The 19,743-nt window shown below is 35.9% G+C and overlaps 1 protein-coding gene across 2 annotated transcripts in view; it reads right to left on the reverse strand.

The window, feature by feature from the left end:
- Positions 1 to 17,628, reverse strand: part of si:cabz01090165.1 (uncharacterized protein LOC100333421 homolog) — a 175,846-nt gene extending 158,218 nt beyond the window's left edge. For both annotated transcript variants that reach the window (XM_058752334.1, XM_058752335.1), the window contains exon 1: positions 16,988 to 17,628. The gene's annotated coding sequence lies outside the window, so the exon portion shown is untranslated. The remainder of the gene's footprint in view (positions 1 to 16,987) is intronic.
- Between the last annotated feature and the right edge of the window lie 2,115 nt (positions 17,629 to 19,743).

Genomic DNA, 19,743 nt, shown 5'->3' on the forward strand with positions numbered 1-19,743 from the left:
TTAAAACATTAATGTTGTAATTTTACTACTTTATGTACTTTATATGTAATTTTACTATTTGAATGCACTGTAAAATAATTCATATACTTATTAGGAAAAGTTTTGTGTTTGTTTTATAATACAGTTGTATAATAATAATAATACATTTATTTTTATTATTATTATTATTATTATTAGAGCCATTGGAACTGAGGAATCTCAGATAAAAGAGTTTCAGTTGAAAAGAAAATACTTTGAATATGGTCAAAAGTAAATTAAGATACTGTTCAAATTTTATGCCCTTAATGTTTTGGCAATTTTTCACTATGGTATCAAAAATTATATTGAATATTGTTATTTTTCAAGGTATATTTTTTAAGTCAGATAGTCTGATTGATTAACTGATTGACAGATTCATTAATGTGTGTGTGTGTGTGTGTAAGGAATAATTGACGACGGGCCGTATATTCCAAGGTATTCGTCCGTTATTTCTACTTAAATCGCTATTGTGAGTAGGATTATTTCTTTCGCATCTCATCCAACGCCTCCGTTGCTAATTCCAAAACATCATTTTTAACCTAGTAACGAGGCTTGAGCCGTTAATAACAGACTAATGCAGTTAATACAGTTAATAACTAAGTTATAAGAGAGAGAGAGAGAGAATTACCTCTGTGCGTCTCTCAATAGTGTTCGGCAGCAATGTCTCTAGTTTTAGTGAAACTTAGTTCCTTTTGTTCACGAACAGCGCCGTTGTTGTTACCTCACTTGTGAGAAATCATGTAGTTTTTAAGTTGTTTACTGATAAAATTGTCAGAGTAGCGCTAACAACATTAGCGCGATGTATGTTAGCGTGTGTGTAAACTGTAACTGTTATGTATGTGCGGTCTGTGAGGGAGAGAGAGCGGGAGAGATAGAGTATGTGCTTATAATAAAGCGTAATTTTGTGGCAAAAACATGGACATGATCTGTCGTTTTTATCCTTTTGTTTACTATATGTATTTGTTTGGGAAGTGTCGTTGTTGGTTTTACTGTGTATATATACTGTATATACTGTATATATAAACTAAAAATATAATTAATTATATACATAAACTTCACAACATTTAGTTTACAAGACAGATATAAAAATAAAAAAAAACAGTATAACCAATGCTTAAATTAGGTTACCACCTTTAATTCATACAGCAAATGTTCATTCGTGGTCTCTTTCTTCACCTTGTGTACTCATACACACATATTAATATCTGCATTTCTAACACTGCAGTCACACAGTGTGAGCGTTACAGGTCTGAGAGCGGGCGTTAGACATTTGATCAGACTAAAGAGGCCTTTAAAAGTCACAGTTAATTACTTGAGAATATCACTCAGGACGATCATTTTGAGGGGTATTAAAATTATTCACAGATATTAGCAGAATGCACAAATTGATATAGAAGATAATGAAAGCAGTAATAATTTACTACTGGGTGCATTCAAAGTTTAATAACTCTATAATGACTTGGCTTGATTAAAAGTGATTTTATGTGTTAGGGATACTGACTAAATGAACCGCATGTGCTTTAATAAGGATGGAGACGAGACAATGAAGTTCAAAGAAGTGAAAGTTCCTGTTCTAATCTGCTCTTTCCAGAATTTTGCGAGGACAGAGACGAGGAGATCAGTGATCACTGCATGTCTGCGCAGAGCGAAGCGCAAATGTGAGATTAAAGGAACGGTTCACCTGAAAAAAAAATTTAAATACCCTTATGTCGTTCCAATTCTGTGACACGAGAGAATTTATGTTCATTGCGACCATAGTTCACATGAATTACAGTATGTGCTATTCCTTATGAAAAAAGTACGCTTTAGCAGAAAGAGTATTACAGAAACAATGTACTTTGAAATAATATATTTAAATGAGAACTGAATGTAATGTTTTCAGACACATGAATGCATGTTATTTACGATCAAATGAAAATGTATTATAGTTCAAATTTATGTTAAATGCAACTGCTTGAACTTTTTTGACCAACTTAAGTAGGACTTCAGTACATCTTTACATGTATTATGTGTACTATATTTTATATTGCATAATTGCTTCTATTGTCTTTGAAATTTGGTTAAAGTTACTGCTCAATGCACTGACAAACATTTATGATCAACTAAAATATACTTTAATGTCATTTATATTGGACCTTGTAGTTGCAATTTAGTACATTTACAATATACTAATTCCAAATGCAATGTGCAACAACACAATACAGTAATGTACATGTGTTTTAGTATGTTAGTCAAACATCAAAATAAGTGTACTTCTGTAAAACATGACAAAATACTATTAAAACGTTTCATTTTATATTATTTGCAGAGTGCACTTTTTAAATATCTACTTCTTTCTTCTTTAATATATATATATATATATTTTTTTTTTTTTTTTTTTTTTTTGAAAGTACACAATAAGTGTGCATTCAGTACAATTAAGCACAATTCTTTTGAAGTGTGACTTTCCCTTCACTGCTTCTATCAAACCGTATGGCTACATAAGTCCTATAATATAGTGCACACGTAGTATGGACTACTTTTACAGTGGCTTTATGCTGTTTCTGGTCCTTTGAGCAGAAACTATATACATCTTGTTTATGGGTGAACTGTTCCTTTAAGAATGAAAGTCAGTCAGGCAGCAGTGTTATTGGCAGTGAGGGACCTGAAGTTCTCTGCCTGGAGTTAGAGTCATCTCAGAAGAGGAAAGAGAGCTCCATTAGTCTCTCCTGTCACCAGCTAAATAGTATATGAGTGTCTTTTTCTAGATTTGAGGGAACCTTTAGGGCTTTGAATTTTTTTAAGTGGTGGCTCAGCATAAGTAAAGCAATCCATACCAGAGCAGGAACTGCACTCCTTCAGTATTTTTATATATGCCGTAATGTCATAGTCAAGCATTTGAATCAGTTTTATTAAGTTAATATTCTGTCAGAGTAAAAAAAGATAATTATGTCAATAATTTTAGTCTGTTTTGCTGGTTACAAAGAATTTAGTTTAGAAAATGTTCAGAATAATAAAAACATGACCAAACTTGAACAAAATGTTATTATTATCATAATCATCATCATCATCATTATTATTATTATTATTATTATTATTATTATTATTATTATTATTTACAAAAATATATAAACATTTATTCATTCACATATATAAAACATAAAAAATTAATTAAAAATAGATTTTCAACATCAACATTTTTATTAAACAAATTTAATATTGAAATTAATATTAATATTAAAAAATATATTGAAATATATATCCTCTAGGAAAAAGCTCTACACTTTCCTTCTAAAACATTGCTTGTTTGTTTGTTTTTTTAATTGCTTAATTATTGAAATGAAGCTCATTTTTATTTTGGGCACTAAATAAATAAAAATAAAACCTTTGTCAATTAATATTTTCGTCAGTCATTTTGAGATTAATATGATTAGCAGCTAAAGGCAACAGGTGGGGAAGTTATAAACTAAACAAAAATCTCTCTATGTGAGACTCTATCTGTGTGTTCAGGTTGGTAATTCAGCTCGTCTAACTAAACTGAAAGGGACTTGGTTCGGTTGACCTTGATACTAATGTCTAAACAGAATTAGTTGTATTCCCTACAGCAGCGTCTGTCAGGATTTTTACTGATTTACTCTGTTGCCAGAGTTCATTAGGTCTGTAACAGAGAAGTCCATGGCAGACGCTAAACATTTGCCAAGACCAATCCGCTTACAAGAGATTTCAGCACTCGCTGACTCGTATGACTTATGAAATGTTGTGGGAAATCTTTCTTTTGTAAAGTCTGCAGTCATGTCAGGACATTGTATTAGCGATAAAAGAGTTCCTGCTTCTCTGAATGTGGATGATCTAATGCTAAAAGAAGAAATACAAAGTCTGAATCATAAATAATGACAATGATAGCTTGAAAGTGAAGCCCAATGTAACATTTAAACTGCCCAGCTGGGAACAATGAATCCTGCTAATACAATAGCTCAGAGAAGGAAGGCAGTCATGGATGAGCACCACCCTAAGCTATTGCATTTACTCTCCTTTAATAACCAAGAGCCGCTGCAATCTCTATAATGATTGTATGAATATGTTATTCATTTGCACAAACTAGAAATCATATTTCTTACAGTATCGTTCTTTCAAATAATAGCAATAACAATCTACTGAAAATGTGCAGAGTAAGGTTACGTCTAAACTCATCCAGATGCATTTGAAAACACATTTCTCTATGTTTTGACCTTCCTTTCACACCGAGACAGTGCATTTGATCAGCAGAGCCAAAAAGGAGTTAAATAATGGCGCAAATACCAGTAAACTGCCTACTGTAAATTTTAGTAAATCACATTTTTAACGCCAAAAATGAGGGTTTGAGCTGACCCTAAATCTTGTTTTCTAATTTATGAAATGTACCAAAATTAAATGAGTTTATGATTAAAACAAGAAAAAAAATGAATAAATAAATCCTGCTAATGGGGCAAGAAAAATAAATGGAAATCAGGATTATTTTGTTTTGCCCCACTGGCAGGTATTTATTCTCGTTAAAACAAACTAAGCAAAAGCTCATTTAATTGTATTTATTTTATTTATTTTTTTTTCAGAAAACAAGACCTAATATCTTATTTGACATAATATATTAAGTATTGTTTTCTGAAAAAAAAAAAAAAAATTCTAAATTAAGTGCTCAGTTTTTTTGAGCAGTTTACTCAAGCAGTTAAGTAAATGTATTTTGGCTTAAGAATGTTTATATATTTGTACTGGGAAAAAAAGCCAAATATACTAAGTAAATATTGTACCAACTGATATCTATGTGTGTATCTGTATATCCTATTATAGCACATTCACTTTCACAAGCTAAAGAAACAGGTTACTTTCTACAATCTTCATATTATGTTCCTGCAAAGATCTTGCAGACTCTGCAGCAAAACATGATGACAGTTGCATTTTATACATCTAATAGTTGTTTTGCTAATAAAATAGTCATGCCAGAATAACAGTGTGAGGATATTATTATATCTGGTCTCTCGGTATCATCTCAGTGAGCTTTTATTACATTTTATGCATGCACAGCAAGCCAATTGTAGCATTTTCTGATGTTTCAGTTTGAAATGAAAACACTGTTTCAAGAAACTGAAAATCACATTATGAACATGCTTCAGACCTTTTGCCCGAGGCTCTGTATTACAGGTAATGATGTTGTAAATAATGTTCAGTTTCTTGCACAGACTGATTGTTTCGCTTCATAAGACCTCAATATATCGACAGGAGCCACTGGTATTAATTCTGTGTTGCCTGTATGTGCTTTTTTGACTCTCAAAGTGCCAGTAACCATTGTTTTCTACTCAAGAAAAAAAAAAAAAAAAGTTACATCCACATCTCAGATGGCCTAAGGGTGTGAAAATCATCAGCAAACTTTCATTTTTGGGTGACTATACCTTTAACGCAGATGTAGCCTAAGCCTATAGCCAATTATTTACAATTATTTCATCAATTGCAGCATGAAGCATTGGGAGATGCTCTTGGAAAGCCTTAAACCAGTAACTCTACATGTGCACTGTGGGAATGTTGTCCTCTGTGCAGGACGCGGCTCAAACACGGCCAGGTTAAGTAGGTCCATTAACTCAACCCAGCAATGAAAAGACACTTTCACCTTGAGAGTCTCGAGGAGCAATGAAACCATGAGCAGCTCGCTATTAGCTGCTTGTAATGAGCCGAAACAATATCTGTCAGTCTATTTGACACACAAGCACACAAACAACGAGTAAGAAAGAAATCTGTAAATGAAAGCCCACATCGGTGCATTTTTAATTCATCTTTAAACATTAATACTTAACTGCACATGTCGACATACAAATGATCTTCTCACCTAACAGCCATCTGTGTTGCCTAATGGCTTTAATAATCAAATGGTTGCAAAGCAGCCAGACAAATCATCCAGCGTAACAGCGTCTCATTCTCATGCAAATCTGTTTTCAATACTTGGCGTACTTTTCAGGATCTCTCTTTATTTTACAACCGACTTCATGTTCAACACACAAAGCCAATTTCACATTTCCTTTCCTTTAAATAGATCGTTCAACCGAATGTAGGCACCCTCAAGTTGTACGAGTTTCTTTCGTCTGTAGAACGATGTTTTGAAGAATGTTGGAAATCAAACAGTTTCTGGTCCCCATTGATTTCTATAGTATTTTTGCCATATTATAGAAGTCTATGGGGACCAACATTCTTTAAAATATCTTATTTTATGTTCAACAGAAGAAGGAAACTCAGGGTTGGAACAAATAAATGATGGCAAATTAATGTATGGGTGTACTATCCCTTTAAGACTCATTAGTGACTTCTAATTAACCCATTTGTGCCCAAATTTAGTTCTGTTCTGCATTTATTTTCCCCATGTTTTAGTTTTTTTTCTTGAAAATCATATTTGAATGTGCGGCAACTATAGTTGCTGGTGGGCAAATATGTTGTACGCACCCCTTCAATGTCAAATTTGAATAGGAGGACAAAATTTGGCTTCTAACTCAAAATAATTGCTTTCAACAGATCAATCTTTATTCATGAACAAATTGATTATGTATAAAAGTCGAAGAACATTCGATGCAAACCCAAAAAAAGCTGCATCTAGCTTATAATCTCTTGAATATGAATGCACAACAAACAACAAATCCATTTGTCTTAAAGTGGTGGAACATAGTGCAGAACAAATTGCAACCATTAAGCTGCCCAAACAGGGCATTGTGTATCAAAATTTTAAATGAAAATAAATATATAAAAATACATAAATATGTACAGTGTCCTCCAATAATATTGGCACCCTTGGTAAATATAAGCAAAGGCAGCTGTGAAAATAAATCTGCATTGTTTATTCTTTTGATCTTTCGTTAAAAAAATTCACAAAATTCTAACCTCTCACTGAAGTAAAACAACTGAAAGTGTGTGTGTGTGTGTGTGTGTGGTGGATCTCATGGTGAAGTAAATGCTTTCTCTAGTTCATGTTGGCCACAATTATTGGCACCCAATTATTGCATTGTCCTTTTCCCACACTCTCAGAAATAAAGGTACAAAAGCTGTCACTGGGGCGGTACCTTTTCAAAAGGTACCATTTTGGTACCTTAAAGGTACATATTAGTACTTAAAATGTTTATATTTGAACCTAATAGGTACAAAATTGTACCTAAAAGGTACCGCCCCAGTGACAGCTTTTGTACCTTTATTTCTGAGAGTGCAAGATAACAGCTCTGAGTTTTCTCCTATAATGCCTGAAGAGTTTGGAGAACACCTGAGAAGAGATCAGAGACCATTCTCTCCAGATCCTTCAGATTCCCAGCTCCATGTTGGTGCTGCTTCTCTTCAGTTCACCCACTCATTTTCTATAGGGTTCAGGTCAGAGTACTGGGACGGCCATGGCAGAAGCTTCATTTTGTGCTCAGTGACACATTTTTGTGTTGATTTTGATGTTTGTTTTGGATTATTGTCCTGATGGAAGATCCAACCATGGCCCATTCTAAGATTTCTAACAGAGGCAGTCAGGTTTAGATTTTTTAATCAGTTTGCATTTATAATCCTGTGGAACAGGAAGTCATGGCTGGACAAGTTCATGCTCCCAGTCAGCCGGGTGTGCTAAAAAATGTAAATATGAATGGGAATATACTTGAATGGGAATGTAAATTTACCAAATGGTGCCAATATTAGTGGTGGGCACTGTACATTTTCTGAAGAAAATGTGAGTGGTGCTTGCCCTGGGAAAACTCGGCACTAGGCACTAATAGTAACTCTAATCATTTTAGCATCATGTTAACAACATGCTAACAACATGTTAATTGTGTTAGGATTATGCTAACAACATGTTGACACAAGAAAATGTTAAAACAAAATTAGCATGATTAACATTTTGCTATCATGATGTTAACATGTTTTAAACAAGTTGTTAATGTGATTAGCATGATGCTAGCATGATGCTAAAAAGCTGTTTTTAACAAGAAGGTAACATGAGTAGCATGATACTAGCAACAGAATACCCCCATTTCCCCATTATATATGTTATATGTACTTACAAGTCATTTGCCCATCGGCAACTATATACAACTATATACAAAAAACTATAGATCTCTTGTAAGAATTGTTTTGTTTGGATGATTATAGAGACCATTATGTAGATGTATATAAGTCAACAAAAAATACTTATTACTAACATGAAAATGACCTTTCCTTGGGAGGGTTTGCCTTTGCCATGCTTCCTGAAAATAGGATTAGGAAGTTGACAGCCTCATGTGACAGGAAGGAAGTGAATACTTTTTTTCCCCCCTTGAAATCCTTTATTTGGATGTTAGCTTGCATGTCATTGAGACATCAAACATGGGAAACATCTAGAAAATTACTTACAAACGGAAAATGACAACTATAAACTGCGGCAACTATAGTTGTCGGTGGGCTTGGTTTATTCTGTGATAGTATGGAGTATAAATTAGGAGCTTTTCTCTGGCTCCTTTTCAAAAAGACAACCCAACTAAACCTTTTCTGACTCATAATAGCACTACGGTAGTCTGTAGATAATCTAAATATCATCATTATGACCGCGGCTGTTGTCATAGTCACCACATCATCATCAATTATCATCGTACAAGCCATTTCATTGTATCTGGCATCATCAGTCATATAAAGCCCATGCTTTCTGCTCATTTCCCGACAGCCTTCCCTGCTGAATGATTATGAATTTGTAAATATGAGTCACATCTGACAGACGAGAGCAAATGCAGATGAAATAAACTGCCATATGCTCTATGGAGGAGAAAGAAATGCTAAAAGCAGAGAATGACAAGTGCAAGCAGCTGACAGAAGCTCTCTTGCAGTGTTTGGGTCACAGGTAAAGAAGGCCAAAGAAACGCAGCAGTTAAAATCCATTAGCCACTGGACATGTTCCCGCACTGACACAGGAAGTGAGGTAATCAAATGCTGAGAAGATGATTGACTGGCTATTTTGGGCAAACCTTCCTGTGGGAAGAGGCTGTTACGGCACGCCGTGTTTGTCGGAATCTGAGGCCATAACTATCAGCAATAAATGAGCTGCAGATTTAAGACTTTTTAAAGACTTTTTTGAGGCCAAGTGAAGAAAATTTAAAGGAATAAATTAAGGGAATATAATTCAGTATGTTCTCTAAATGTCAATTTTTAGGGGGCAGAAAATGTTTTGTATTGCCAACAGTTTGAAAATACATCTTTCAACAGAATCTTTCATTCATTTTACAAAAAAAAAAAAAAGAAAATGAAAATGACTTTTTATTTATTTATTTATTTATGTATGTGTGTATGTATGTATGCATGTATTAATTAATTTATTAATCTAAATTGATCAAAATGAAGCAAGTTTAAGATTCAGAAAAAAAATTAAATAAATAAATAAATAAAAGTAAAAAGAGAAAAGAAAAAAGGGAAAGTTACTGTCATTTCATCCCATAATGCCTTTACCATTGCAATCATTCAACATACATTTAAACTGTATTTGTTGTTGTTGTTGTTTTTGTTTACAGTGAACACATGATTGATGAAGATCCACAGCATTGCACAGAATTTTAAGTTCAATTTTAACTTATTTTTCCTCAAATACACTGTAAAAACATCATTAGTCAACACATTGGACAGTCGAATAAAGTTAATGCATGCAATTGATAAACTGAAGCAAGGTTTATTTTGAGTTCACTTTATGATTGTTAATTTGATACATTCTGTATTGTACACTGTAGCTATCGACATGCAACCGGATCCTAATTGTCTTTAATCCCACACTATAATGCTCATTTGGCATCTTCTGAATCAGCTTATAGCAAACCCTGTGTTGATGGACTATGAGATGATGGATTCACACTGTCTCTGCAAATAGAGCTGTCTATCACACAACCGCACTTACTGTAGCATGATGCATTAATAAACATCTCTATATCACCAACAATCAGGCCAAGTACATCACCATTATTTTTCAAGCATGATGCATGTCAGCAGGAGGTGCAGAAATCATGTACATATGCACTGAGCATAACCAGAAACAACCAATTCACTGATGCACCGGGTAAAATGAGATGTTCGGCGGTGAGAACAGATATATTCCATTAGGCCTGTGTCACTTTTGTTTTGCATTGCATGGAAAGTTTGACCTTTCATTTTCTTGTTTACTACTATCATCCCACAAATGCATTGTTTTGTGTAATAACTCAATGTGATGTATGAATAATACAGACATTATGAAAAATTCTCTATTAGATACATACGGAGCAAACTGTGGCGGCAAGTAAATATTTCTGCGGAAGAACCAATCACGTCCAGTCATGTAGTAACGCTCATAAAGATATTCATGCATTGTTGCTTGCTTCTCCTCTGTATTAAGATTTCAGAACATTAACTTCAAACAAGTCATTATATTTTAATAAACGAGCTAAATGAGGATATCTTGTTAGAGCTTGGGCAAATCTTTCATGCCTTTGCTTAATGTTTTCGGATCACAGAGGCAGACAGACAATGATAAACTCACTGAAAACTGCTAATACATGGAGGAGAGACACTGTCAAGCAAATAAATGCTCACTTTCTCAAACCTGCACTATAAATATGTCTTTGGAATGTTTTGCAATAAAAGAGCATAGTAATTGGTTGTCTTGCCATATGTTGGAAAAATTATTAATTCCAGAATAAATGTAATTTGACAGTAAAATATGGTTAAAAATTGTTTTATTAAAAAAATACATGCTCTTTTCTAAAATCCTTGCAAAATTATTTTATTGTGGGTTGGAATGGGTTCTAAATTTGCACGGTTGCATTTTGTTTTTTTACTACTGTTTCTAGAAGAAAATTTCATAAAAAGTTGTTTTTTATTAAATATAAATTTAGACTTTAAAAATTTGTAAGACTTTAATCTACCATTTTATCATCTGTAAAACTTTTTTGAACTTGTAAATACAACAATTACTACATTTTACATCTTTCATATGCTGTAAACATTGTTGTTGTTTTTTTGTTGTTGTTGTTGTTTTTAATCACTGCCAAAAAAGAAAAAAAAAAAAGGTCAAAATTCAGATATTAAGACTGGTATTCTGAAAAAAACTTTTGTTGGGGGGGGGGGGGGGGTTGGGACCACCAATGGGGCAAGAAAATAATCTTGTTTTGCCTTTGAATTAAGATCATTGCTCTTACTCCATTGGCAGATTTTTTTTTTTATTTTTGTTTGTTTGTTTTAAGCAAAACTAAGAACATTATGAAAGGCTACTTCTTTTTAGAAAACAAGACTTAATATCTTACATCATTTTGCTCTTCAAGTAAATGCATCTTGATTCAAAATACTAATTAACAAAGACTTAACAGGAGTTTTTACATTGTTTTCCTCACTGTTCTCATCTCCTTTACAGTTTAAATACTTGGTCAAATGCACATAAAGGCAGATGTTTCCAACACAAACCTGTTTACTCACACACTCAATGGTTACAAGTTTGAGACAGGACTATTTTTACCTCCTTGCCAACACTCAACCCTGTGTACTGTTCACACAACAGTGATTGAGATAATTGGTTGGTGTTTAGCTGAGTAGACATTCAAAGACAACCACCCTTCCTTCCCTCTGCCATGCCTCGTGATGCACTGACATTACACACAGTATGTGTTCCACCCACAGGCATTAGCTATTAGTGCTCACCATTCCCAGAGCCTCTTCCAGAGTGCTGAGTAAGAGAGCACTGTTTACACTGCAGATGCATGAACAAATGATCAGCAGAAGAAAGTGCGAGGACAGGAGGGAAGCCTCCCCCAGGCAGAATAAATGCAAGACGTATATTGTGGAATACGAACAAGATGTTAAAGCAGGAGAGGAGATAATGAATGGATGGATGGACTGTAAGTAGCACGTTTCACTGTATACCCAGAAACCTTTTATGTGATAGTAGGGATGCCAAAAGTACCACTATTACATCAGTGCTAAAATATGAAATGTAACAGTGGCATTCTTTCTGCAGCATCTGCATGCAGCTGCTTTCGAACGCTCACATGCATATTATGCACACTGCCTCTGCGATGCATGTCTTGCTCAAAAACTAAAAACTAAAAAATGTTTACACAACAAATGATAAAATAAAAGGGTTAAAATAAAAAATATATATTTTCCAGAATCTTCACTTTCTCTGCTCCTCTTGAAATGGGCTTCCAACTGTTGAGACCATCAAAACTTTCAAGAAGCAACTGAAAACACCTTTTCTGGCATAATTGAACCACTCCACATCCCTAAACTAATATTGTTGCCTCTATGACGAATTCAACCCAGGCTCATGGAAATATGTGCTTGTGGCGACATTTCTGCAACACCGTTATTACGTACCTTATTGCATGTTTCGCAGCAGTTCCAAAGTGAAATGTCCAGTGAACGGCACTAAAATGCACGCTCAATACGTGACCGTGGCATATTTTCATTATGCTGGTACAGGCACATATTGCTGTGTTTTTATTACCTACCAGACAGTGTTAATGAATGCAAAAGTAATATAAAAATGCATTCACTGATGCAACCATGCAATTTTATCATCCTTATAAGCGGGTTTGAGTTGTTTTGTTGAACAGTAGTTTCACGGGATTCACACTAGAGCACCACACAAGTGCAGTGTCATATTGGGTGAGCAACCGAGCAAACCTACTGCGTTAGAAAACCCATACATATGAAGCTGTATATGTGATGTACGTTTTTTTGAGTTTTGCAGAAATGTAAGTAAAAGCATGTATTTCCAATGAGCCTGGGTAGGACAAATTGCTTCTGATCGTCTAATTTAAGTTGCATGAATAATTGCATAAATGAAAATTTTATTTGTTAATAATTACACCATTAAATTAATATAAACCATATAATTTGTATTGTTATCATATTGATTTTTATAATGAAAAATATCATATCACTTTTAATAATAATAATAAAAAAGTAAAATAAATAAAAAAAATAAATAAAGGCAATTTCAAATATCAGCCGAATGAATCAACTGCAGCAATCAGCACTGCTCCAGCTGACATACAGCTGCTATTTGGTGGGAGGGGACAGAAATAACATCCAAATGATGCAAGATTAACAGAGAACTATGATCAAAGGATCATATAATGGCAAGTGTGGTCTGAACACCATGATTAACATCCTTGCACTTCAGGAAAAGTTAGAGATGAAAGAACCGAGAGAGATTTTTACTGACTACGAGAGCGGTGAGAATGAATAATAAAGCCCAACAGAGAGGAAGGCTGATATGCAATGACATCAGACTGTTGTATGTGTGGATAAACTCTCACGGTGCATTTGTTTGGAAGGACAAGGGAGGTTTAGACAAAATTTGGTAGCCAAGGAGAGCGATTCGTTTTGATTATTATTAACAACTTAGTTGTGTCATTGTGCATTATCAACACACTGTCTTTGACCCACATCCAAAGAACAAATCCACAGCCTTCATGATCCTGTAAGTTACCCAGCAGCACACACACACAAACAGGCCAAGAGTACGGGTGGTTGCGTAAACAGGATTGCAGGACGGCACCAGCCAGGACAGAGGCATGAAAGAGGGCTTGCTTTGCCTCAGGGTTGCCAGATTCAGAGTAATAGACTCCCACCCTCTAATTCCCAGAGAGCTGACAGAGTGGACATGTCATATTGCGGGAGCTGACTGACTGCAGACAGAAACACACAGAGAGAGAGAGAGAGAGAGAGCTCGTGTTCTCGAAACATGTCAACAACTACATTGAAAATGTGTAGAAAGCACGCATTCATTGGTGCCCCTTTTTCAAGCTCCAAATTTAACCAAGCTGCCAGAAGCAAGGCCGTCAATTGTAATATGTGCAAAGATTGACTGCAATGCTAGACATTTGATCAAAAGACTGACATGTTGGTACAAACTGATCTTGATGAGAATAAAGCATATTTTATCCAAAGACTCTTAGTCATAATCAAGTAGATGCCAGCAAATTTTTGTCCAACAAAGTATATAAAGTGCTGTGAAGCAGGGGTGTCTGTATAATATAGAATGAGCTGAGCTTCTTCTCTGATCTCAAATAATGCTAATGTATCTAAGATAAACATGTGGGTGGATGGTTTAATTGAAACCTTTTATGAATTTTAAGTAAAAACATTATAATTTAGCTCTTAAAAGTGAATATTGCTACATTAGAAGCTATTTGTACCTGACCTATAACTCTCAAAAGTACTTTTGTTGGTGTAGCAGAATACAGTCACAATGACTGAGAGTGTATAAATAAATTCAATAATATTTTTTTCACTTGAATATTGCAGTATGGATGGCCTTTTTAAGCTTATCTGACATTAATATATACAGTGTATATATATATATATATATATATATATATATAAGCAATATCACATGAGTATACGTGAGATATGGCTGTTTATCGGCACGACTGTGATTTGGCCGTAGGTAATCACAGCCATGCTGATATACAGCCATATCTCACGTCTACTCGTGTGATATTGCATTTATACAACAGTTTGACGGCACAAGAGTGTAAATACATAAACAACAAAACAATGGAGTGTCTTTAAAATCCCTCTTTTGTGCAGAACTACTTCCTTCTGCCATGGATTCAAATCAAAGTTTGACAGTTTAACAGCTGAGCCCAAGCCTCCGTTACTAATTCCAAAACACCACTTTAGAACTAGAAACGAAGGAATGTTTAGTTGCCTCAGTGAAAGCTTACTGTATTACTGTATTAAAAGCATTATATTATGTATAGTAGATATTGTGTGAGAGAGATGGACTAAGCGAGTGTGATTACCTGCATTCATTCTTCAGATCAATCTAATTTCACAATAAACACTAGTTTGAATATCTGCAGAGGAAAGCATTATATTTGACGTAACATAAATATCCTTTCATATGTTAAAGGTGATTTTGCTGCTCAGTGCATTTTTTCACTGTGTCAAGCTGTTGTTAAAACTAAAAATAACCTCCGTTTATAGCGTTTTTTAAAGTAAAAGTCTTTACTGCTGACTCGCTCATAAAAACCTTGTCTTCTTGGCGGAACAATGTAACTAAAATCACTATCACGAACATGCACCGTTTCTCAATACTAAACACTATTATTAAATACTATTATTTATATAAAATATTATTTATTTAATAATAATAATTAATAAGCAACAACAACAGCCATCAAAAAATTGCTAGGCAATTCAGTCAAAAGTACAAAGGCAGCGCTCTCATATATAGCATTGAGTTTACATAAACATGAGATTTTGCCAAAACTATCTTTTCTGGAACAAATAATAGATTAATGAGACCAGCGGTAAATTCCAGAAGATCTGGCCGAGGTGAGTCGCTATATCGGGCAGATTCATGACCGCAGACGATCTGGAGCTCACATGTCTGAAAACCTCAAAGCAAATTTTCAAATAGACCTTATCTTTATTAACAAATGGCATATTTGAACTATAAACAAGTACATTCTCGCCTGAAAACCTCTTAAAACTACATTCTGTGACGCAAAATCAGTACTATTTATAAAATGATACTGGATTTGAGTGTCCGCCATGACACTCACTGTAAGAAGTATCGCAAGCGGAGTGATACAATTACAAACAGTGAAACGGCTGTTGGAGTTCTGATATCACTCTAATATCGCACTCTTATCAGCCAATCAGATTCAAGGACCAGAAAGAACTGTTGTATATATATATAAAATGTCTAAAACTTTATTAATTTATTGATAAATGTATATATTATTTCTTATTTTATGTTTTTTTATTATTTTGAATATTATTTGACATTTTATTATTATTTTCAAAATAATATATTTTAGCCAGTGAACTTGAATATTTGAATATTTGCTTACACAGATAACTGTTTGGCTTTAGTTGCTCATATTGTTTTGTTCTCTGACAGAGATTAAAGGGAAAGTTCTCGTCTCACAATCTCGCACAGACACACAAACACACACTAAAAGGGCAGTAATTACAAACATTTCCACAGGATATCAGACATCCACTAGGTGTGGCACACAGTGGCATACCAATTACTGGACACAGAGAGACCAGTCTACCAATAATGGATTCTAATCAGTTCATTTTTGGAAATCACATTGTGATTCATATCTAATAATGGCAGTCACCACTGGTGATTCTCCACTTGCCAGCCAATCTATTTTTGGCTGAGAGGAATAGCAGTATTGGGATGCACAGCAGCAGCACTGCTGTCTGTCACATGGCAACAGAGCAAAGCAGTGCTAGTTCAGGGTCACAGTTCCTGAGAATGTAAGATTTCTGTCAAATATGACCTTCAGAATCATTTTACCCAGCGTTCTCTCTTTTCCTCACTCGCTCTTTGTGTGTTAGTCTAGGTGTGTGAGACAGAAAAAGAAAAGTACAGTGTGACAGACCGATTAATTAAACATTTCACAGCACCTCTTCATGCACAACACAAGTCGACCCAAGCGTTGACAAATGCCTGATTGGCATTCACACCTTAATTTGACTTCAAACCGACACAATCTCATCACACCCCCATGCACACTCTTAAAATACCTCAATTAAACTAAAAATGCATATGCATTTCACAGCCACAGGCTCGAGAAGACTTTCCCTCGCGTCTCTAACAGTATTGGGAGCTGTCCGTGGTCCTGAAACCGGCTCGATCCCTTCAAACTCTTCTCTTTTTCATTACACTACGAAAATTCACTCGGAAACTGAAGCGAAAACACTTCACAAACTAATCATCTGAGCGAAAATCGCATTTTAGAAAAGCATAAAGGCACAAGCGTTAATACCTCCACATAATTTTCCTCGCACGCACCAGATCGATGCTATCCATCGAACAACCTCTCATTTTTCTCGCATGCCTCCGTAAAAGACAGATCAAGCACATCTCTCATCCATTACCCGCTGAAAAGGTCACGGATACACTGAACCAAAGTCTTGCGTGTGACAATATGCCCCATTTAGACCGCGCACCCACATACAGCGCCCTTTATACAGTGGGTTTTGAAAAGCCTACCTTGTTTTCCGATCTCGGGCTTAACTTTGCTCTTCAGACGGGTCCGGCGGATCCTATAGCCGACGGAACTCTCAGACGAGTTGACAGCCGAAGATCATCGTCCACCGAGCGCGATCACAATAGCGCTACGAGAGTGTTTTCCAGAGCTCTGATGCATCGCCGTCGCTCTCCGGAACGGCTCATTTATTACGCACGATGTCCTTGACAAGTATCCACATCACAGTGAACCACTGAAACGGCGCTGGAAAGCGAGCCATACGCACGCAAACATAGTTGTTCTGCACAAATGGATCAAAGTCACCTAATCCACGCGATCACTGGAAGTCCTCGCCTGTGCTCCAGTATATCCAAACATTATCCCAAGTCATGCGCAACCGCCCACAGATGAATTATTCCCGTCCTCCGGGTGAGAGACTCTCCGATGAGAGAAGCGTTTCTTTCCTCTCCTCCAGACGTCTATTGAGCTGCGTGCGTTATAAATGAAGCGCTGTTTCTGCAGTTCAGCCGCCGGTAAATGGGAGTGGTGAGGAGAAACGCGCTGCAGACACGCCTCGCGCTGCCCACCTACCGACGCGCGGGAGAGACGCTATCTGGACATGCTGCACTAACTCAAATGTTCTTGAGATGCTTCTTTAGCTTTGTTGCGGGCATGAGATGACTTTCAGAGACGTCAAATGCGAAATGCGTGAGAGAGAGAGAGAGAGAGAGGGAGGAGAGAGAGAGAGAGAGAGAGTCAAATGTCCCCACGAGGATAGTAAAACCTGAAACCAGCTACACTGTGAGACCAGGCACCGTTTTCACGAGGAAACTGCTTAATAAACATACTAAATAATGTTTCAACAAAAGTTTGGGGTTGCTGTGAGGGTTAGATTAGCAACTATCATTAGATGTGTATGAAACAGCAGAAGCCAGTGGAAAGTCCCCGCGTGATGATGGTGTGTTTGTGTGTGTGTGTGTGTGTGTGTGTGGGGGGGGGGGGGTACAGGGAGGGTCTGTGAGCTCTGGAGGTGATCGTGCATTTAAATTACAGCAAATACAGTACGTGAACTGAATGGGTGTTTCATTTGCAAAACGTGATGAGAATTCTCATTCCTGGCTTTTGGTGAAGGGATTCTGAAAGTTTGGTGCTCAGGTATTAAATATGAAGAAATTCTCTGTACACATTCCTACTAGCGTTTTACTGGGATTGGTTCAACTGTAGTTTTTATAGTGTTTTAACTGTTGTAATTTTATTTTTGCTGGGGTCAAATTGATCCCCAGTAAGCAGTAAGATATAAGTAAATAACCCCACATTCTTAAAGCTGGAGGTACAACATTCAGATAGAATAAATAGATAAATAAATAGATGCTTAAACCCTTAAATACCAAACTCACATTCATCTAGTTTTAGGTACAACAGACAAGGTAAGTAAGCAAGTAAGTAGGTAGGTAGGTACGTATCTCACAGAAGTGAGTACACCCCTCACATTTTTGTAAATATTTTATTATGTCTTTTCATGTGACAACACTGAAGAAATGACACTTTGCTACAATGCAAAGTAGTGAGTGTACAGCTTGTATAACAGTGTAAATTTGCTGTCCCCTCAAAATAACTCAACACACAGCCATTAATGTCTAAACCGCTGGCCACAAAAGTGAGTACACCCCTAAGTGAAAATGTCCAAATTGGGCCCAAAGTGTCAATATTTTGTGTGGCCACCATTATTTTCCAGCACTGCCTTAACCCTCTTGGGCATGGAGTTCACCAGAGCTTCACAGGTTTCCACTGGAGTCCTCTTCCACTCCTCCATGACGACATTACGGAGCTGATGGATGTTAGAGACCTTGCACTCCTCCACCTTCCGTTTGAGGATGCCCCACAGATGCTCAATAGGGTTTATGTCTGGAGACATGCTTGGCCAGTCCATCACCTTTACCCTCAGCTTCTTTAGCAAGGCAGTGGTCGTCTTGGAGGTGTGTTTGGGGTCGTTATCATGTTGGATCTTAGATAACATCTTGGCAATCTTCTTATAGCCTACGCCATCTTTATGCAGAGCAACGATTCTTTTTTCAGATCCTCAGAGAGTTCTTTGCCATGAGGTACCGTGTTGAACTTCCAGTGACCAGTATGAGAGTGAGTGAGAGCGATAACATCAAATTTAACACACCTGCTCCCCATTCACAACTGAGACCTTGTAACACTAACAAGTCACATGACACCGGGGAAAGACAATGGCTAATTGGGCCCATTTTGGTCATTTTCACTTAGGGGTGTACTCACTTTTGTGGCCAGCAGTTTAGACATTAATGGCTGTTGTGTTTAGTTATTTTGAGGGGACAGCAAATTTACACTGTTATACAAGCTGTACACTCACTACTTTACATTGTAGCAAAGTGTCATTTCTTCAGTGTTGTCACATGAAAAGATATAATAAAATATTTACAAAAATGTGAGGGGTGTACTCACTTCTGTGAGATACTGTAAGTAGGTAGGTAGATAGATAGATAGATCTATCTATTTATTTTACTAATGCCTGTGCTAGTGTTACAGCACAGAATACAAATTGCAAGACACAAAAATTCTAATACAGAAAATTGATTAGACTGGTTAGAAGTCAATATTTAGAAAAAAAAAGTAACACTAATAAAAAAGGGGGAAAAATAAAAATTATCTGTTGATGAATTACCTGAGGAAAAAAAAGAAGGTGCAAAAAAATAATATTTACTTGCTTACTTATTCTTTTAAATTGCATGGTTTGAAACAGACTATCGCTAAT

Source organism: Onychostoma macrolepis, chromosome 18 (assembly GCF_012432095.1).
Source record: "Onychostoma macrolepis isolate SWU-2019 chromosome 18, ASM1243209v1, whole genome shotgun sequence".
NCBI classification, from domain to species: Eukaryota; Metazoa; Chordata; class Actinopteri; order Cypriniformes; family Cyprinidae; genus Onychostoma; species Onychostoma macrolepis.